Source organism: Lonchura striata, chromosome 11 (assembly GCF_050655825.1).
Source record: "Lonchura striata isolate lonStrDom1 chromosome 11, ASM5065582v1, whole genome shotgun sequence".
Taxonomy (NCBI): Eukaryota; Metazoa; Chordata; class Aves; order Passeriformes; family Estrildidae; genus Lonchura; species Lonchura striata.
In genome coordinates this window covers 15,132,501-15,155,000 of record NC_140713.1, presented here as the reverse complement: position 1 = coordinate 15,155,000, position 22,500 = coordinate 15,132,501, and the positions used below count along the sequence as shown (strand labels likewise).

General features: G+C 37.6%; 2 long non-coding RNA genes across 9 annotated transcripts in view; one reads left to right on the top strand and one right to left on the bottom strand.

Annotated features, from left to right (window-relative positions):
* The window catches only part of LOC146766425 (uncharacterized), a 202,243-nt gene that overhangs the window by 24,882 nt on the left and 154,861 nt on the right, over window positions 1-22,500 (bottom strand). For 6 of the 7 annotated variants that reach the window (XR_014957749.1, XR_014957753.1, XR_014957750.1 and 3 more), the window contains one exon: window positions 1-22,500. This exon is cut by the window's left edge and continues 147 nt beyond it; it is cut by the window's right edge and continues 66,321 nt beyond it. This is a non-coding gene — a long non-coding RNA (uncharacterized LOC146766425). The other variant, XR_014957752.1, reaches the window with a different exon arrangement.
* Window positions 1-22,500, top strand: part of LOC110484400 (uncharacterized) — a 240,712-nt gene that overhangs the window by 158,835 nt on the left and 59,377 nt on the right. For both annotated transcript variants that reach the window (XR_014957755.1, XR_014957754.1), the window contains one exon: window positions 1-22,500. This exon is cut by the window's left edge and continues 4,145 nt beyond it; it is cut by the window's right edge and continues 7,180 nt beyond it. This is a non-coding gene — a long non-coding RNA (uncharacterized LOC110484400).

Here is a 22,500-nt window from a genome sequence, read left to right as displayed (position 1 = left end):
AATAATACATCTTTGGGCACATTTGCTTTCCTATGTTAATTTAATATAGGAGCTAAGCTCTCAATTAAAAGCAAATTATTAGGATTTGCAGTTAATCCAGAAGTGAAGCAGAACATTAGCAGAATTTTCCTGTGAGTTAGGCCATATATTTATAGTGAAGAAGCAACTCCACTCTGCTTGTTAATATGCATATTGAAAGTAGCTTGTTATTGCTATTTCTCATTAGGTGGAGATTATTTTCACATTTGTACTTATAATTGTTCCTAGTTATGTGAAATACAGGCTTTCTGTGTGTATTCTGTGTGGGAAAAGGTGAGTTTGTGTGTGGAAGAACAGCTGAAGTACATCAGGGCCTACATACCTTTAATTCTGCATTTCACAAAAATACATATATTTGACCTATTCATTACCCACAATTTCTCTATTGTCTTTTCAAAAGTAGAGATGTATAAAATAGTTTAATTTTCTGCTGGTTGATTTCTCTTTTGTTTTCTGAGGAGAGGAAAAAAGAAACAGATAAACAGAAATAATTTACATAAAGAAGAACTCTGAAAAGCAAAGTAGATGCTATTTATGTAAAGTCCAGTCTCCTGGAGGTACGGTTTTGCTTACAAATGAGTCCAATACTGAATTTATACGGATTCAAATCCCTGCCTGGCCTTTCTAGTTTTGCAAGCTGCATTTTAAACCCAATATTAAGGTATGATTATAGTAGAAAGCATCAACTGAAGATTCCAGAAGTTAATAAATATTCAGATGCCCTTATTTTATGATCAACCAATTTTTTTTTCCAATTACATATTTCTCCAAGAATTTGTATTGGCTTTGTGAAACCAGAAACTTTTCAGATATGTAAATCAATCTTAGTGTTACTGTGCAGTATTCCTTAAATTAAATTACAGTACAGATATCAGATTCTAGCAGTTCTTTTACTGCAATGAGATAATTTCTGGAGGCAAGACACCTGGCCAGGATAGAGTGGTGATTAATTTTATGTGTTTAGGGTGCAATCATCACTCAGAAAAAGGCTTAGGGTTTGGATGATGGATGACGGGTAAAGTGCAGGCTGATAGGACATGGCCCATGAATCTGTTCTACATCATCAGTTCCTTTGATCACTGGCAGAAGTTCAGACATACTTCTTTGCATCTGTCCAAAATAAACAAGGCTACCATATACCTTTTGCAAGATGGCTTTTAAATACAGGCTTATTTGTGGTGGAGAAAACACTGATTTTTTTCAACAATGGCTGAGGGAAATAAAAACAAACACTTTGTGTCTTTCATTTACATACAACTTTTACAGGCAGAAATACCTTGAGTGTGTGTGCGTCCATGTCCATACACACACATATATATTTTAATGAAAGATGATACCATAATAGCAATTCTTTTCCCTTGCAAACTGATACCTATGTTGACACCATAGAGGGGATTCAGCATAGCTGCTGAAAAACAGTGTTACACAGCCTGTCATGAGAAGAAAGCCCTAAGTTATAGCAATGCTATGCAGCATTTCTTCTTCATTAGTAATGGTGGTGTGACTACAAATTGTTGGGAATCTTTCTCACTAGTGATAGCAAAATGAACTGTGTAACCAAAATAATTTTGATTCATAATTCAGAAGAGTTAAAGGGTGAAGAGATAGAGAGGATTTGTGCCATCTTACCAAAAAAAAATTTGTCTCTCAATTAACAAAACATAATTTGATAATTGGAAGCAAATGCTTCTTTATCATATGATTTCTACTTTTCTTTACCCAATGCTGTCCCCTGCAGGGTGTAAGAAATCAGATCACAGAAGTACTCAGAGGCTAAAAAATTTTTTTTTTTTAATCCAGGAGTAAGAGAGGAATAGCTGAATTAACATCATGTTTTCTATCTGAATTCATTATCAAGCCAGCATGGTTTATGAAAAATCCTTTCAGAAGCTTGACTGGATGCTGTAATGGGCATTCCTTGAAAATATTATCTTATATCTCATGGCATATGTGCAAGACTTCTTTCCACAGGTGTTATGAATTCCTAGTGCTCATGTTGATATTCTGTCTGTGCGCAATAAGATGTTAAGCACTTCTTTTATATGTCTCATCAGCTGCAGTTGGACAAGAAAATCAAACAGAACACATAAATTATAAAATACCTCTCAATTGACATTTTTACCATTTTATAGAATGAGAAGTAAAGGGTATCCAAGACTGCTCTGTATATAGAAAATACTAAGCTACTACTCTGCTTAAAAGACAGGTGACCCTCATAAAAGAATTACAACTCATCTCAAAAAGGACATAAAAAAAGTAAAGGGAAGCATAAAGGTGGACAGCTGATTAGATTTAATTAATAAGATCATCTTTGTACCAGACAAAAACAAAACATGAAGTTTAAAAAAAACCTGTGGGAGCATTTGTTATCACATAGAAATCATACTCACATGATTGTTGTCTCCTTACTCAGCTGGAAAACTGCTTTATCTGACTAAGTGCAAATACTGAAATGTTCATTAGCTTTCTTGAAACACCTTGACTTGTCTTTATTGAGTTGCATTTCATCCATAGCCTTTGCACCTGGGGGCACACAATAAATTTTTCTTCACAAAGGGTTTCTCAAGAGTGGTATGACTGTTCCTTTTCTCCCCAGAGTCTAAATGCATTGCATCATCTTCTATCATATTTACAAGCCTGGGGCCCAGGATGAAGAATTGTTTAGTATCTCCAAACCAAAGCTTGCCACGTAGCAGATCAAATTGTTGTTGCTCTGCCACTGAGCTGACTCAGTACTTGCTTGTTTGATTTAAGGCACAGTTCCACTGTGAAAAGTTATTGTAAAAATGGTATTTTCTTCTGCAGCAGAGCTAGTTCCTATGTGTATGAAGAATTATATGTGCTGACTCAAGTGACAAAACATAAGTATTTACTGCTTCTGGTGTTGCCAGCTCTGCAGAGCAAAGACAGAGGAGAGAAAGCAGGTTAGGGTCCATTTAATGTGTAACCATTTATACTCCTTTCTAGAATTCTGTGTCTAGTCCTTGCAAATTCAGGCAGAACAACTGCATCCCAGAGCTGTTTACAGGTCTATAATTTGGCCTCTACTGCTGGGGAGTAGCCATGGAAAGGAAGCATTTTGGTCTCAGATAGTGAGGAATGTGGAAACATCACGAACAAAAAAACCATAATAAAATTGTAATTTGAAACCGAGTAGATCAATACTTTCCTTACCATATTTTAGATATAGTGACCTGCAGACTTGGTGGCTGCACTAGATTATTTTGTGGCATTCTGGGTTTGTAAACTTTTTTCTTGGATTAACATCATCTCTTACTACTCAGATGTAGTGGGAAAATATTTCTGCTTTCTTCATTATTTCCCACTTTTAGAATAAAGCACAGTGTAAATTTCTTTGTATTATGCAGCTAGCTATCATACTTTTGGAAGTAATTTTTGCCTCAATGTCATGGTCTGTTAGCACACAGAGCTGCCCTTCAGTGACTCTGGTCTGTCCTCACTGAGCCATTCTCAGGGTTGGTGAGGACTTCCTACTTTGGCTTCCTTACCCAGTCAGTATATGAAGCTATGAAGTGAGTTCATGAGGAATTACTGAGTTCATAAGGCTGAGTGTTGGTTTTAGCACGTTCACAGTGTCTGGCTTTATTGCTTTAGTTTGTCTAATCCAGGGGGAGAAGTTGTCTCTCTGTTTCAAAGTGACACTGAAGCTTGCATGAGAAAGACTTTAGAGTTCCATCAAAAAAGGAAGTGGTTAGAGCAAGCAAAGGAGCAAGAAGATTTTTTTGAATATTTCAACTACTTAAAATAGGTATTTTAGCCATTGTCTTAAATGCCCAGTGGCTTCTGGATGATCAGATTGCCAGCAATGTCTGCTGGTCACTTTTGCAGTCTTTCGATGTGAAATTGTCACCTTTTCAGAGCAAATTGTGGGGCTGTATTTTAAGTCCAGTAGAACAGAAATCAGTGGGAATATGGCAGCTTGCTTGATTAGTGCAATACCTTGCTCTATCTCCTTGAAGCAGTAAAAACTTAAATATAATTTATGGTTACTGAATTCTTAAAAATTGTTTTAACCAAAAGACAATGGTTATCAACAAGCCATGCTGGGGTATTTGAAATAAACACTGGCCCCTCTGCTGAAATATTTTAGCACTGGGAAAAGAAGGAGCAGCTTCTGTTGGCAGCTTTGGAATTTTCTGCCCAAGTACTCCAAAAAGTTAACTTGTATTGGCCTCAGTTTATATCTGTTCTTCCCCTGAGAACTAGAACTAGGCTCTTCTTTAAGAGAGTACAGTCTTAACTAATGGTGAAGCTGATAGCACTTACAACCTTTGGTATATTCTATTCAATTCTAAAGTAAATTCCTATAAATTAAAGCAAAACCTCATTGCTATAGAGAGAAAAAGATGAATAAGACACAACTACAGGAAGATTATATATGAGTAAAGGGCAACTTACCTCCTAGGTCCCAGCACTTAGAAACTGACTAACTCTGTGCAGTATAAGATTCCAAAAAATCCCTGGGAAGGGGTGGGGTGGAAGTGCCCTTGACTTGTCGTAGAATAGAAACTGAAAGTTTTAAGGTTTCTCTCTAACATGAGGCTAAACTACGAAATATCAGTTATTCTTTGAACGTGTCTTTTAAATAACCCTTTAGGTATTGTAGCCTGAGCAACAAATATTTTATTGATTTGTGTGTGTGGATGGATTGTGCTTAAATATATTCAGTTAATATTGCTTAGTAATTTTTTTCTGAAAACACAGCTATCCTTGTAAGCTCTTGAGTCTGGTTTAGCTCAATCGGTAGTTTATCAAAATCTTGTTATGCGTTTCCGTAAGAAGGAAGAATACTGCCAGCAAGAGCTGTGTGACTGCAGCACTCACCATTTTGTTCTGCTGTACAGCAATTGAAGTCACATCTGTAGGCTGTACTTGCTCCTGAAATGTATGAACTCATAAGCCAAGGTGGAGACTCGAGTGTAACTTCCCTTCCTGATGGTTAATAGCAGTTACATCCAAAGACCCTGAGGAGAATCCCTAATTCCACTAGAGTTTTACCTTCTTCTGGAAATCCTTTTGTTGTGAGCAGGCCTGGCTCAAGGGGATAATAGGAACTTGAAATACGAGTATATTTGAGAAATGCACATATACACTACAGACACATAAGCTTGACAGTCTTTAGGAGCTGTCTGATAACTTTCTACAAAGCAGCTTGACCCCCTACTGTTATTTTTTTATATTTGTATTTACTTTATCACACAGAAAACCAATCATGTTACTCTGTCATACCAGTTATTTTATAAAAGTAGACAGAAGCGTGTAGCAGCTCAGAAGAGCTTAGTCTCCTGAAAAGACACAGCACTTTCTTCCCTTGAGGTCTGAAGTTATTGGGGCAACAGAAATGCTTAGATTTTGTTCTTTTAAATACAGGTAATAGAATAATAGAACATAATAATAGTAAAATATTCTTGAAAAGATTCAGTACCTAAATACATCCTTGAAAAATATCATCATAATTTCATATCACCTACATTAAAAGTTCAACATCATGTTACACAAGAGACTTGACTTGAAAGCGCATATCCATTTAAATTGTTGCAAACTTACTCAGTCAATGCAACATAAAATTATCCTTCATGTTGCTGTTGGGATCATTCTACTGCATTTATTTGGATGTCAAAGTGACAGGCCATTAACCTAGGGGTAAGCTAATTATTTAAGGAACTTTTCTTATTTTATACAATGAAGAAGTGTTCTTGAAAATACAACACAAACGTAGATATCTGTGTCAGATGGTAATGGTCCATTTCTTTTAAATATGAAAACATAATTTTAGTATTCAAACAGTCAAGACAATGGTAATTTAAAATAAAACAAGAACAAGCATCATTAAATAGTTGTGTTTCTGGACTTAGATTGATGCTTAACACATTGATCTTCCCCAATAGAAGCTTTCCATATTCCATCTGTTAGAATCTTTGACCTTTTCTTAACACCATTAAAAGATAAAATGTTAATCTACTGAAAAAAGATGCATGACCTTTTAAAAGTGAACTGTACCACTTTACAGTCTGCCATCATTAAAGAACTTTATACTCAGGAGCCACGCATTATGTGTATCATAGCAATATAATTGTTTAGAATAATGTAATTGTTCAACCAAGAAGATATATACCGCACATAACATAAATTAGAACTAGAACTATGTGAACTTTGAAAACCCAATCAAAATAACATGTCAGATTGAGTCTTACTTTCAGTTTTAATCAGCCTCAACCTCAAATTTATTTTTTATTAATATGCTCCAATGCATGCCTAAAAGACACCATTTTAACAAAGAAGAAGAATGGTACTTTGGAACAAATGAAACCACATCACTGGCAAAGGAAGATGCTTATCTTCCTTTGTTTAAAATCACATTTACTTCTTTTTTCAGTATAAAGAAATAACTGGAGCACAAATATTTGATATTTCATAAGGAATTTCAATAGTAAGGAAAATAATGAAAATTGACTTAATTTGTTTTTACTAAATCTGATTTATCTTAAACACAACTTCTTAAAAGTGGTGGCCACAATTCAGAATAGTGCTGAAACCTGCTTTAAATCCAGTTCAGTAACAGACAGTAATTTGTTTTGAATACGGGCTAATTTGACTCCAAATTAAGAATTAAAAGAGAATGAAAAAAACTGATTGCATTATGTAGGTTCCGGTAACCTAATCTTATCTTCTGGTAAGCTGTAAGTTTTAGATGAAGCCCATCAAATTGCTTTGAGGACATAGCTATATAGTAGTGTGTCTACTCAGTAACTATTTAACAGAGGATAATAGAAAGCTTCAGCATTTGAATATGATGTTCTGCTAGTACCTTTTATTTTATAGGTAAAAAAGCCTTTGTACGGATGAAGGCACTATTCTATTTTAACCTAAATTCTGTACAAGTCCCTAAGTTGTTCCATTTTCCACAGTAAAACCAGTGACCTTAGATTGGATAATTTGGAGTTGGAATATCCTCTATGCAAGTTTTTCCAGTGGAATTTACTCCTTAAGCTAAGTGGCAGCATGCAAAATAGAGATGCAAGTGTTCTAATATAACATAAATTTAGATCCCAACAATAATATTCTTTGACTGTATTAACTTATTATGTTTAACAATGTCACGGCAGTGGAGGTTCTTACACAGCTCTGATGCAATGGGTGCATTTAAATTAGTACTTTAGGGCGCAGAAGTGTTTATTTTTTTCCTTTGTGATTTTGCCTTGCACCTATACCTGAAGGCAGGTGGTGTGTGCTCAAAGCTGTTTCTTACCTCATGAATCTGAAGCTGAAGTCATTTGCTGAATTACCGTATTGAGTAGTAATGACGACACGCAGTCTTGCAGGATTTAACACTCCACAAATATATTGCATGCATAGGAATGGAAACTGGCTTGAACTACATTGTTAGAAATGTGATCATCTGCATAATGCAGAAAGTAAAGGAGAAATCACAGGCTTTACTAAGAGTTTTTGGTATGTTGAAAGACATTCACTTCATAAACAGGAAAAGTTTATATTCTGTTTTCTGATTGCATTGATGCACTAGCCCTATCCATTAATGTATTGTTCCTGTTAAATAAGCAGCACCCCATTTTGTACAGGCCAAGCATTTCATCTTTGAAGCTAGTAGTCACTTTTTTTCTCAAGTTCTTCCATTGTTTAAACCTGCTTCCCAGTCTCAGCCCCAGTTTATCACACCGCAAATTTCCTCTCTCGCATATTCTTCCCTCTAGGTCATTGATAGTGAAAGCAAGCAATATGTTTCCTGGTGTTCAACCATGTGGCACTTCAGTAGTCACATAACACACTAGATAAGGAGATGACAGTCTGTGCTGCTCTGAATAGCATATGTGCATGCCATCTGAAAGCCAGGAGCTCGAGGACGTGGATACAGCCAACAGAGGGAGTCAATGGCAGCAGAGCCCTGGCCATTCATGCCCTGCTATGGAGAGAAGAAAAATGGACAGCTTTGCATTTATGGTTAAAGGGAAGAGTTCAGTCTGTTTCTCATTAGTCCCTAAGCATCATTTGGAGGCCTCTTCTTTCTAGCTGGAGGTTGCCTACGTGACACAAGTTTGGTCCCAGCTCAGCAGGGGGTGGTGCCCTGTTAGAATGTCAGCTATTTTGATAAATGTTTTGCCCTAGTAACAATTTTTATGTGTACAGAAAAGATCTGATCTATAGCATTTGCCTTTTTATATGCCTATTAAGTATACTTATGAACTAACATAAAGAAGTGATAACTGCTATCTAGTTAGAATTACAAAATAAAGCCTAGTTTGTGGGGAATACCTGCTTGCTCCATCTTTTACAGTATAGTAGTAACATTTAACATCTCTTCTGCCTATTTATAACTAGGTACCCAACATAGCTAGAATTATGTAGATCTCATCAACCAAAGTGGCATTCCCTTCAGACTAAAAAAGTCCTAGATCTCAGCATTGGTGAATATAATAAAGAGAAAGAGTCTTTTCTCTTTGACAGAAGCAAGCTGTCACAGTAATAGTGAAATGATACACAGAAGAAAAAAAAATTCAAAATATTCTTAGACACATTCAGGCAACATGTAAATAGAATAATAAATCTGGCAAGAAAGATCTGTTTATTTTTTGCACAAAAGGGCTAAGAAGTTGTTTGTTTGTTTTTTTTTTCCATTTTAAAGCATGAATTTCTTTTTCTTCCACCTGAAGTCTGCACAGTATTCCACAGAGCAGCTGTCCACAGCAAGAAACTCATCATTCACTCTCTGATCAGCACATACAGTAAGTGACATGAAACTCTGCTTAATTCTCTTGTGTCTTCATGAAATAATTTCTTCACCAACTAAAGAAATCTGCTGTTTACCATAATCTCAATTTAACACCTTCTCTCACTGTTCAAAAGTAACTGTCTGCATTTGAATGGGGTTTGCAAAGCAGAAGTAACTGCCAGGGAAAACTAAACAAGTCTTGTCTCTTCCTTGAAAGTTGAAAAAGGCTTTATGTTTTTTTATCACAGTGACAGGTTACATGGTAAATAAAGTTTGAGATCTTTGCTTTGGCCATTTAATACAAGAATTGCTTCGAAGTGAACAAAGCTGAAGGGTGCAAAACTTGAACTAAGCCCAAGTTCCACATTAAGTCAGTTGTTGGGAGACAAGTGGCACATGCCCACAGTAACGCTGGGGGAGCGGGTGTGGTGGGGCAGGCTGCGGGCTGCTGCTCCTCGCTTACAGAGGAAGCCCCTTCAAACTAATGGGCTTTCAGTTAAGGAGCACTATGGAAAACAGGCCTTGGGAAACATTCCACTCCTTAGAAGCTAATTGGTTTGGTTTGTGTAACTAGAAAGCGGCTGGGAGGATCTCAGCACCATCAAAGCTGGGAAGGGTCCCACCTTGCCTCACATTACTATGCACAGCAGAGGATCGCTTATAAAACATTTCCTCACTCGAAATGGAATCAGATACAATATCTTTTAATCAGCAATCTAAACAAAGGCCCTGTTAGTATTGGGAGATTAGCTAGATTTCTACAGATTTGTTCTGAAGTTAATGAAATTGCATCCAAAGGAGACATGAGATATGAAATGTTCTGCAGGACTTCAAAGCCTGTGACTACAGCTGCACTCCCAGCAGCCCGTACAAGCCCTGCAAGCACTTACCTGGGAACCTGTTCTTGAGGAAAACCTCTCCTGCAACTTTCTTCCCCTGACTCATAAGGTTTGAGGAAATTCGCATTTCAAAATTTAGAAGTACAGTGTACAATGCTTTCATGTCATAGCTGGATTGAACTAAGAAAAAGCATTGTGTTGGAGGGTAGGAACCTCTTTTTGTCTTTTGTGTTTATATCACTGTGTTGATTTACTGCTGGTAAAAAAATGGTAATGTAAAATCCTTGTGTAATTTTTCTGAAACAGGATGAGTTTTCACATGATGTGAGTAGCATTGTACTCCTAACTACAAAATGCTTAGAGGAAACTAATCTAAGTTGACGGAATTAATATTCCAGCAAAGAGTCAGTACTTGCCTCAATAAGATATTTTTAGCATTTTTGGATTTTGATATATGTGTATTCTTTTTCCCAAGAGAACAGGAAAACTACTTCTCTTCTCACCAGTTCTTTCATGTTAGGTTGTTTATGGCAGACCACTGCATTAGGTCATGTAGGCCATTTGATCTACTTGTAAATGAACAATGTTTTGAATCATCCATATGTTTCATTTGCTGCCTCTCTTTGGTCAGGTGAATGTAATTTCCTACCAGTACCCAGGCATGAACCAGAGTTTAAAGTTTTCACATAAGCCAGGTATGTACCTAATCAGAATACTCTTGCTTAGGCAGAGCTTTCAATGCTAGAAATAATGTTTTTAAAGCATATTGACATATGCATTAAATGAAAAGCATACATAGTATTGAAGCGCTCTATTTCCCTAGAAAAGGAAGAGAATAAGTCTTAATTTTCCTTTAGGGCAAAGCTTTAATAAAATTGCTGCTAGTTCATAGTCTTCCAGTTATTGTTTAAACCCCATAAGATACTTAGGGCTTTGAGTGTTTATACCAGGAAAAGAAAAATATGAATTCATTCTTGAGCTTAGATTTAAAGCTAATAAAGTTATTCTGATTCCTATTACGTTTCTTGCCCACCAGCGTTACCCTCTTGCTATTATTTAGTGGAACAGTTTTAGTGTCTTGGGTTCCTTGTATCTTATGGAAATTGGGAAGGAAAATCAAAGGTCACAAGGAACATGGGAAATGGTAATTACATAATTGCAACAAAGAAAACGGAAGAAAAGAAAGGGAACAGAGGATTTTTTCAGAACAGAACAACAGAAGCTATCGAAGTGGTTCTCTGTCAACGTTTTTAGTGTTGTCATTTAGGTGTGTCTATGTGGTTGAGTGATTTTCCTCAGTAATCTGCTTGTTTTATTGGTTTTACAGTTTTTAGCAAGATGATTTCTGAATTTTTCTCAGATTCTCTCTGTTCCCTCCAAGATGGATGCAATTTATCATGTTGCCATTATCCACCCCCAGTGATTCAAAGACTTCTGTGTTTCTTAGCAAGACAGCCAACTTCTCACATTATATGTACTTGGATTAAATCTCATTTCTCCTCTCTCATGGCTACCAGGCGTTATGTTTCAAAGTGAGATCTTCAACAGTTGAAATTTCACTTCTATAGTTCCCAGTAAATGTAAGTCACAATATCCCAGGGTCTGAGTGGAATCCCACTCTGGCAGGATTATTTTACTATGTCATACAATGTGCAAGGAAGAAGAGAGGAAGCATGTAGCCATTTTAGCAGCTTCTGTCTCCTCCCTAACTGAATTGGAAATTAATGTGAATTATGTGATAAAATTACGTGTGGCACTTATAATTTGCAATGTGATCAAATATATGTGTATAGTATGGGTGAATAAATAGAAAATTGATTGCATTCTTAACTCTGCAAATCTTAGGAACCTATCAAGTTTGGCAGATGTGCATGTTTATCTACAGTTGTCATCTGCTGCAAAACATCTGGATTTTAGAGGGTCAGACTTTTAGACAACCTGAGCGTGCTACAGATTCTACAGACTCTTGTTAGCTACCCAGTTTGAAAACAGAAGTGTATGGGACTTCTGAAACTGTTTGCAAATCTGTCCTTAAAACAATATGGTTTTTTTGGTGTCTAAAATGCATATCAGTGCTTTTTTCCATTTGTTCTTGTGTTTAAGAATTCAGTGAAAGGTACAATTTTCTGCAGTGCCTTTGCTAATTATATGACTGACTTTAGATAAATTGTGGTAATGTTTGGGTTTCATACTTGATTTCCAAGTTTTGGGTATGAGGTTATGCATATCCACAGCTTGTAAGAAGAGCCAGACTGACAGCAGAGGGGTTGATATCCTTTGTGGAGCAGGTACAACGTGTTGCCTTTTTACCTTGTCAATGTCTCAACACACTCCCAACATGGAGAATCCCAGTTAGTTTCCCTCATCCTCCTGTCCTTAAATGCTGGACTGGGCTGGGCTGGGCAAGGCAGTCTGAGTTACCATTAGTTCTAGCTGGTGATTGAGTGTGCAAACCCTGCAAAATAAGCAAAGTAACACGTTGATGGAGACAAATAAAATTTTGTCTTGGGCACTTACAAGGTCCAATGAATCTCTTATTAACAAACATGCCTCATTTTCAGATTCATTGAAAAATGCAGTGTAATCAGGCTTTAATCAGGAGAATGAGACATTATGGTGCATATTTTCAGTTCTGAAATGAAAATCTATTTTTTAAAAAAGAAAATTAAATGCTATTTCAATTTTATTTTGCTGACCATGTAGGACTGCACTGAGCTCCTGCCACCTTCCAGGATGCTCGCCAGGCAGTCTGTACAAATATTATCATTACTTAAATAGGGTCTGAATCATTACCTTGTGTTTTCACTTTGTAGTGAAGTGATTTAAATATAGTTTTCTTATGTTGGGATCCTTTGACAAATGCATAAATAGTTAGCACATTGTTAGCAACAGTGAAAAGGAAATGGATGCCTAGCAGGAGGAAGGGCAAATAATTTTCTCATGCCTTGCTGTGCTCTTTCTGTAGTGTAAATCAACTCTTCTCTGAAAGTAAAAACTTATTCCAAGATGTCAACAAAAGTAAAGTAATTAGGAAAGGAAATGTAATTCCTCTCTGCTGCTCCTCCCTCACACACATTAGTAAATGAAAGCTATTTAAAGATACAACCTGGCATAGACTAATTGGAGATGAGTCATTTGGGACCTGATCCTGGAAATGCTTACTCAAATGAGTAGCCCTTTGATTGTTCGCCTGGGTCAGTGTGGAGTGCGTGTGCATGCTGCAGGATCAGGGAGGAGAGGGGTCAGTCCTGCAGGCTCCTGAGCTCTCCTGAATCAAAGGCTCCTGAGCTGGCCAGCTCCAGTGGGAAGATGCCTGTGCTTGGAGTTAACTGTTCTATTGGATCACAGCCAGTTTGGTCAGTGTCTCCCAGGACTAAACCCTGGATGTTTAACTTAAATAGAATAGGAATATTATGGGGCTACTTTGATTAATTAATCTCATTTGGAATAAAAGAAACAACTAGAAAACTGAAACACACCACAAGACTTCCCCACATTCACTTCTGCTTCTGGTTCATGTCTGTCATAAAATTAACTACTGTAATATGCTTTTTCCACAATTTAGTTCTCAAACACTTGGCTGCAAAGGAAGCTGTAAAGCTCAAAGGCGTATTTTTTCTTAGTGTTAGTAATTAATATGCCACTAGTCTTTGCATAAATAAGTTGTCTATTTTAAAGCAACTCAAATGGGCTATTTCATTTTATATGACTGTTAATTAAGATGTTGATTAGCCCTGCTATTGAAGCATTGAAACCCTTTCTAAAAGAAATGGCCACTGTTTCAATTTTGTTTTAATTAGTTGGACTTTGAGGTTATTTACTACACTGTCAGCTATCAAAGTAAGCTATTTAATTTGATGTTCGGTCTGAGGCAGGTAGCACACAGAATTCCACATTTGCCTGTAACCAGTGCCATTAACAGCAGTATGATTTAAGGTCATTTAAGAGTCATCAACCTCACAGATGGTAAAATGCGAAGTATCTAAAAGGGAAAATAACAATTGTTGTCTTGTCAAATAAAATCCGAACATTGTATTTTTCGTGAACACCCACTAGCTTCCAGCAATTTTATACAGAATGTGTTTCCCTTTGGGCGGAGAGTGTTAGGTCTTCCCTTTTATGTATCCTTCCATTGAGACATGCTAACCCCCTCGGGAGGTGAAACCCACCCAGATATTTGTGATTTTAAAACTTCATTTGCGTCACTTGCAACAGAGATGGATCATTATTCTGGGATAAAATCACATCCTGCACAGTGAAAATAACAGGCAACATTTGACCTGAAAAGGGAAAGAGGAAAAAAAAACCTCAACAACTTTAAAGTGTTAAAAGAAACAGTGTTAAAGCTGCTTCAGGAAACAAATTCTCCCTGTAATGCAGTGTAATTGCGATCTTTTCTAAGCTAAGTATAGTACCCTAGAGATTACTATAAGTAACTTATAATAGAATTTTTATTAGTGGTAGTAATTTTTTATGATAATTAGTGTAATCTGCAGCCAATAAAATCAGAAGATATATAGTTATCTCTTTTACACCAGAAAACTAATCTTCAGACAGCTGAAACATTAGATAAAATATATTATTTTATGATTGTTATACACCTTTATGTTCTTCTTATTTGGTATTTTTTAATAGCTCTTTCTATTTAATGATGAAAAATGTAAGGCCTACTCAAGAGCAAGTATAAAGCAGCTAGCTTAAGGTAAGCATCTGGCATTACGTTTCCTTGGCAATCTTTATTCCATCTGATCTAAAACCTCATCCATTCTGGACGTTAGTGAGTTTTAAGTATTTCTTCTAGATAATGGGTGACCCTTGCACAAGCCCTGTCCTCACAGTGAGATTCTGCCTTTTCTTATTGGCTGGAGGGAGAGGCCTGGCTGTGCACATGGTCTGTATGTTTTTGGGACTCTCTTGTGCTGCTCCACAAAAAGAATGTTTTGACAAAATGGATTAGCTACTACTGCTAAACCAGTGGGTTTGCTGGAAATACAAAGAAAGAGAACAGTTCCAAATAAACCTAGGGAAGGACTAACTGCAATTCTCTGTTAGTGTTCCAAACCAGTGTTTAGTTTGCTTCTCTGCTGGAAGCAAACTCCAGGCTGCGTGGGTAAGATGGAGCTCTCACCCACGAGTATGATGACAAAGCTGGCATCATAAATGCCTAGAATTTCTTAGGCTTGGACTTCAATCAAGGCTGTTTGAAAGGACATGGAAGGCTATGAAGAGGGACTGATGTCTTCCACTCAGGGAATGGGATAAATTCTCCTGGACCTTTTGGAAATTATTCCTACAGAAGGAGGTCAGAGGACTGTTGCATTCTCCTAGGCTTTTTAGACTTGGTCTGTCCTAAACTGAGAAAGAGAAGGGGAAAAGGAAAGGGGGGAAAGTTATGGTTTCACTCCTTAGACATGCTGACATTAGTATTCCCAGCAACTGTACAGATACTCATAATCTGTGTTCATAATCTTCTATGCCTTGATGAGCAGTGACTCCATGTTGCCAGTTGACATATTATCTCCAGAATGTGACTTAGTGTCTGTTGAGATGCGTGAGGCAGAGGAGGCTCCACAGAAGTTTGTCCACATTCTGCAAATATGGGAGGACATCAGTGCTTGCAGTTACCTGCAATCCATACCTGTGATCCATATTTTGCGAGTTCTCCTGTGATCATATCTAATGCAGCATTTATTAAGCTGGTTTATGTTTAAGTGTGTAGTTCATAGACTTCTCCAGACAGTCCATGAATACAAACATGTTCATCTAAAGACAAAGACATACGCTAGGTCCCTAATAAAGGTGTTCTAATGATGTTTCCTAGGTGTGTTGTCAGTATATTTTGTGTGGAAATATGATAATGGGCTGTTAAATAAGCAGTTGTTTCCTTCCCATCCTCACTTTGTGATGAAAATGGTCAGTTTTCTTGCCTTGCCTCTGTTTTCCCTCACTGGTCTTTGCAAAGGTAGCACTGTACAGACCTTCAGCCTTCAGGTAGATTCCAGTGCTGCTCAGCCAGGAAGCACACAGGCTGTGAAAACGGCACCCTGGCAGTGGATAAAGCATCAAGTTTCCATGCTGATTCTGCTGGATTCCTGTGTGCCAGCACTTAGAGACTGTTGACCGTGAGGTTTCACTGACACTCTTGTGAACCCTCACAGGGACAGATGGATTTGCTCTTGAATGGCTCCATTCTTTTCTCTTTGTGAATAGAGCGGGCAATGGTTAATTTGCCCTGACTGCTGTCATGCACCACAGGCTTCTGCTTTGTCACCCCTCCTGCTGACCATGGCCTCAAGGGCAGGAGGTCTCATATTCTGAAATGTGTGTACTTACTGTATGTGTCCAGCTTGTCTTTTGGGAGGAGGAGTGCTGTGGCTGAGCACAGATGGTGCTCTTCCCCTTGCTGTGCTTCAACCTCAGACCTAAATGAGAGGCTTCCAGCAGGCTGACTTGGTAGGAGCAACTGATGGGAGTTAGAGAAAGGAAATTCCTGTTCCCCCTACACTGAGGAATCTTACCAAAAGCCATGGTAGCAAAAGTGATCACCCATGGGTTCTACAATGCTTTGAATCCATGTAGGAGACATTATACAATTATTTATGGGCATTAATTTTTAAGCTGAATTACTGGAATGCGTTGTACCTAAGGCTGAAAAATATCTGGAAACTCAGATGACAAAGCAGTTTCTTTCTCATGTGGTCTCCAGAGTATGCCTTGCTTGCAGCCTGCTCTCAAAGTTCTCCAATTGTGCAACATGTGCCTATGCATTTCCAGGTACAAGTAAAAATGAAGTTTACAGCCATCAGCCCAAATAACACAGCCTTCCTTCTTCATTCTTCATCCCATTTCTGCAGATTGGGTCAACTAGTGTCCTTCATTTGTTTTTATTTGCTTAAAGGTCTCTCTTCTTTTACTGCCTTCAAAAATCACTGTGTATTCTTCCCCCATCTTACTGACCTTTGAGTTACATAGCAGAACTGTTTTCCAGGATTAATTTCTAAGGGTTGATAGGTCTGAAGGATTTTAGGCAAAGAGGGTTTTATTTTCAGTGTCTGTGAATACCTTATTAGCAGACACTGGATTGTGTAGCAATTTGTCAAGAGGTTAGAACAGATGCATAGCACCCTCCCAGATAAATAAATCTTAATTTGTAATTTCCACCATAGGCAGATCAATCTGTGTAATGTAACTGACTGAAGTTTTATAGTTGGTGTGCAAGGAAAATACCTTTTATTTAGAATAGCACCAGTAAATTGACAGTGTAATTTGTTCTGTGAAAATTGGCCACTGTATTCAATTGTACATAAAAACTCAGAGTCTTTTGAACAGCACCCACAAGTTGTATCCTTAAAATAGAAGTAATTAAAAAAAAAATCCAAACATTCAGATCTCTGAAGACACTCAGATTTCTGTGACTGGTGTTAAACTTCAGGTGTTGTTTTCCTTGCTTTTCAAGGAATTTGGCATGAGCCACAACATCATTATCTGGTAACGGTTTAATTGAAAAATTACTTGTTTCTAAATTAAAATCTTAATTTTTCCAGTTAAAATGTGTTTCCTGTGGCTCATCCATTCTACCACCAGGTAGGTGAAAAATCATGCTGCTTGTCTCTCAAGATGAATATCAGACCAATTCACTTTGCAATGTACACCACTACCTAGAAACTGTAACACAAGTGATAAATACCAGAAAATGGGCAGTGAGGGGAGGCTCTTCAAAGAAAATTTATACTAAAAAGATGTAAGATTAGTGACATCATTGTCAAAAATGTGAAATCTCTATCACCTCTGGAAATACACTGGTAAGCAGACCTTCAGGAGAAGAAAAAACCAGCAGCCTAAAGCAGAGTCTGTGGCCTCAGCCAAGAAATCCAGGTCACATCTGACACTCATTGAAATCCACACTCATGAATTCAGTGGACTTTAGGCTGGATTCCTAATCACCAGAAAAATGGTTTAATTCAATGTGTCATCTCCAGGGAAGAATGAGAAGACATCTGAGATGGAAACAGAGACAAATGACTCTTCCCTTGAGGTAACATCAGATACAGGAGAAGCTCCCCTGTGCTGCACTGGAGTCCAACAGGTAATACCAGTTACCTTGGCCTCACTTGTAAATACCTGAAAGGTAATGAACTTTTGATGACAATCATTTCAGCGTTGAAAGCAACCAATATAAACCAGTATAAATTAATTGATCTCAGCACTATATTTGTTCTAACTCAACTGTATTTTGATTTTAAAGAGTTAAATGCAGTCAGAACCTCCTAGATGTTTTCTGAAACAAAATTCAGTGAGGGAAGGGTTTTATTTTCCACATGACTGTCAATGCTTTTATTTGCCAGCCAGAGAAATGTTAAAAAAAATACATTTCTACAAAATGAAATATTTTCAGTTTGGGTTTTGCCTGCTCTCTTTCCCCTTTTCCGATTCTGCACTTTTGGAACAGGCAGAAGACAAAACACAATTCTTCTTTATAGTATTTCTTTCTTTTGTTTAACATTTTTTCCATCTTCCCTGCAATAGCCTCAAAATATTAATGGAACATTTTTGCCGTGGGTCTTTATCCAGAAAAAAAAGTTAAGAATTCTAAAAATAAGAGTTCTATTACTATTTCTAATGTTAGAAACTGAGCTAATTTGTCAGATAGGATGCAGTATAAGGTTATGGTTTCAGTACGATGGAGAAATTATCAATAGAATAATGGATAGCAAACAAGAAGTCTTGCATGTGTGCTTTTCTCCAGAGTTGTTTCCAGATTTCACAGACTGAGTGTAACACTGTTTCTGTCTTGTAGAAGGAAAGACTAGCTTCAGGCTACAGCCAAACTCCTTATTACAGAAAAAGGAAGGCTGCTTCAGTAATGGGGTGTGAAATACTGACCTTCTAAAATAGCCATTTTAAGAAGCTTTTGGGTATTGTTCAGCTGCGGCAAGGAAAGTGTAATTGTGCTGCCCAGTTCTGTTTGAACAAGTGAGCTGTGCACTTCACTGGAGGAATGTATGGAGTGTGTTGAAAGCACAGATACGAAGTGTGGCCAGGAATGTGATAGAGTGGATATAAAATGAGTGAAGACAAGTGTCCTCATGCTGGCTGCGGTGGTGACGTGCATTATCTCGACGTTATCAGGAGATAGATGTTTGCATTCCCATGGGTCAGTGCAAGTTGTCACAGTTTCAACTTCCAAATTTTTCTTATGGAAATAATATCACGAGGCAAAGAACATGAAAAGTCCTCTGCTTGCTTGCACCTCCACATGTGATCTTACAATCCTGAATGCTCTCTAGAGGACTTAGGGTGCGGTGTGAAAGTATGACAATTGTTTTATCAATGGTCTTTTGCTTCTATTTATAGCAACAAAGTTGATAAAAAGGTTTTATTTCACTCCTGCTTTTCCTACTTATTGGCTATCTTTGCTACTGAGACATTTTAAAGGGGGAATAAGATATACATAGATTTTTGTTTTATCCTTACTTCCATTTAAAAAAGGGGGGAAACAGGGTTAGATGAAGTTCTGAGCAGTAGGGTTTTGATGCACATGTTGAATGCTGCCTCTCTAGAAAGACATTGCTCTCCTGGAATGGCAAATAGCTTAAAACCTGGTACTTTCCACCCCAGCCCAATAATTTGAAGGTAGTTATTTTTGCAAGACCACTTAACAGGCTTTATTATCATTCCAGTGTGAAACAAAAACAAACAGCAGAACTTCACAGGTTTTGCAAAATCCAGTTAAGTAGTTGTCATTGTTTCTGATCTGCTAATCAATTATTAGTATTAATTAAAGGATCCCTTTAGATCTGTTCCTCAGATCCATAACAGTCAACAGGAAGAGGAATGTCTGGCATGGAATCTTGATTACTGTATTTACTACATGTTATATCTGTTCCTGTGTGTGTGAATATACCATCTGATAAGGTGAAACACCCTGTATATACTAGTAATTAGTAATTAGTCATAATTTCATGTAATTATTACAGCAATTTCTGTGCTAGCTATCACGTGTCCCAGACATCTGTACTTTATGAAGCCAAATTTGTAATTTTCACTGAATATGTAGTTAGTCCACTGAGGTATATTGCGTACTTTTGCTTTATCCCAGCCTTTTTGAGCTTTGTTGTACTTGTTTGCTCTGCTAAGGCAGTAAGTAAAGTAATAAATTTCCAAAGTTACATATCTGCCCTAGTAAATTATTTATGTTGCAACTTTTTTTTTTTTTTTGGTAAGGTGTCAAATGTTCTGGTGTGTCTATCTTTGGGTTTTTTTTTTTTTTTTTTTTTTTTTTTTTTTCTTTAACTGTACCTTGTGTTAGCCTGTAAATACGGTGCTCAGAAAGAGGGGGCAAACAGCACTGCCTCGAGTCAGGTGTGCTGAGGGCAGCTTTGCTGTAAGATTTCCCACACACCTATGTTAAAGTTTGAACAATCAGCATCCATCCTGATTTTTTTCAGTCTGGAGTATCGCCTAAATTGGGAGGGAGTTGTTTCTTGTGACAATCTAATCTGCAGGATTGTTTTGTTGTGCAAATAAAGGGAGACTGCAATACACTTATTTTCACTTACAGCTAAAATCAAATGTGAACTCCAGCCTGAAAATGAAACTGAGGTGCCTGGGGGGTAAGGGTTTCTTGGTGGGGTTTCCTGTTTTTTAAGAAAGTCTGGTTTAAAGAAGAAAAAAAGTGAAAAATGAGCAGACTTGGTTAGAATTTTTTAAAAGCAGAAAACTCCAGAATGGGGCAAGCAGCACAGAAATGTAGCCAAAATTAACTTTGTGGTTTTTAAATCCCTTAAAGTGTCAGGCTTAGAATTATCAACCTGTTGCTAAACAGTTTCACTATAAGAAGTGACTGTCATTTATTTGTATATACTGATAGCATCATCTCTTCATGCACTGGCAACTGGGACTACTTGAATTTCCTTTGATATATTTAGCCTAAAGAGTCTTAGATTAAATAAACATAAACAATCCAAATGGCTTTAAACTAATTCTCATATGAAACAAGATTTGAAAAATATGCATTGAAAGGTAATGTAAGCATTTTCCTTATGCATTTTTCATTTTAAAAATGTAATGAATCTTTGCAGCTATAAAAGGCTTTACAGAAATACTCTGTACACCAAATGTTTGTATACTCCAGTACCATTGTAGAATGCGGGATTTACCCAGTGAAAGCAGTACAAATGTTTGGGAGCCATGCCAATGAGCAAACGAGTGATCCTTGAAAAAATATTAGTTTTTTTCAGTTCCCTGTATAGTCCCAGATTGCTTTTCACACCTCAGTATTTATTGAAGTGCAACATAATTTTTTCCCATGAAAAAATTAATATTTACCCACACTTCTTTTACCGTGATATTTGAAATAATACAACATCGTTACTTGCTGTGCTTAGAGCAGGAAATAACTATGACAACTCCAATACCATGGCTTGATTAATATTGGATTCTTAATAACAATCTCTACACATGGATTTTTGGTAGCAAGATGAGTCATTTGTGCAGACAGTTGATTCCAAGTGAGCCAATGACTCCATGGCAACTTGGAGGGCAGCATCTGCAGAGGAAGGAGCTGTAGTTGTGTCCTTACGTGCAGATCAGATCAAGCCTTTTTGTGGCCTTGATGCTTTGAAGATCATTAATGGGGCTCTCTGTGCTGTTTGTCTAGAGCACTGCTCTGTGCTCTGGGCCTGGCCTGGCACAGCCAGAGCCTCACACACAGCTTCAAAATAACATGAGCAAACTACTTCTGAAAGGTAAAATATGTGGTAAATGGACAGGTATGAATAGTCTGCAGAAGCTGGACTCAAGAGGCTGCTTTGCTCTGGCACACCTACTTTGGCTGGCAGAATCCCAAAGGTGACTGCTGGTGGTGAAATTGAGGGAAAGATGTTTTTGAAATCTCAATAGGATTCCTGCTTAAATAAGGATTGCAGATTTTGGCCCCTATTCAGTAAAACTTGTTTCCCCCTCTGCACTGCAGAGCTTGCTTTACTGCAGAAAGCAGCTAAGAGTAGTTCACATCACTTCCTTGTGCATCAAGTTAGTTTTGGACACACAGGGCCTCCCCAGTTCATCAAGACCTTAAAAAGGGCCATCAAAACTGTTTGTTTTGCATGGATATGAAAAATCATGTGATGTTTAGATTTTGCTTTTTCTCCAAGTGGCACACTCCAGCACTCTCAGCCCTAGTGCCCACTCCTGCCAGCACGTTGTGCACTCAGGGTGGTAAGGGAAGGGGCAGAAAGAAGTTTATTGCAGTGGCCATTTATTTCTTTGAACATAGACACAAACAGTCAGATCCAATCTTCAGCAGCTTATCTTTATGGTTTGCATTTTATTGAACCCTATTTTACTAATTCCTCCTGATTCCACATTGGCCATTAGGCATAATGTGTTCTCTATTGGAGCACTATTTAATAGGATGCTAATTGATGGCTATCACAGCATAAGAATCAGGGCCCAGTCAGTATTTCAGATGCTGGAAATCCTAAAGCAATGGCCCATCCCTAATGGCAGTGTGCTAGAATTATGAATGTTTATCATCTCTGCCCACCTTCACTTCCTGAACCCCTCTTGCCTGGGTTCAGTACAGGCAAGTTTATGAAGAGCTGTTGTTTGAGTGATGGTGGGTGGGGAAGGTGAATGGTACAAGGTTGTACAAGGCTTGTAGCCGCTTTGAAAGCCATTTCATGACAGGTGGTGCTATGGAGGCTCACTGAGTTTGCTTGTATTTGGCACTCTAAAGCTAGCTAGCACCAGGGTAACAACATGTTCAGCTATTTGTAAACCAAGCAGGGGCCTAAAAAACATTCCACTCACAAGGAAAAAATTGATTTAAAGAGGCTTGGAGTGGAGCTTGAGCATCAATGAACACTGAAG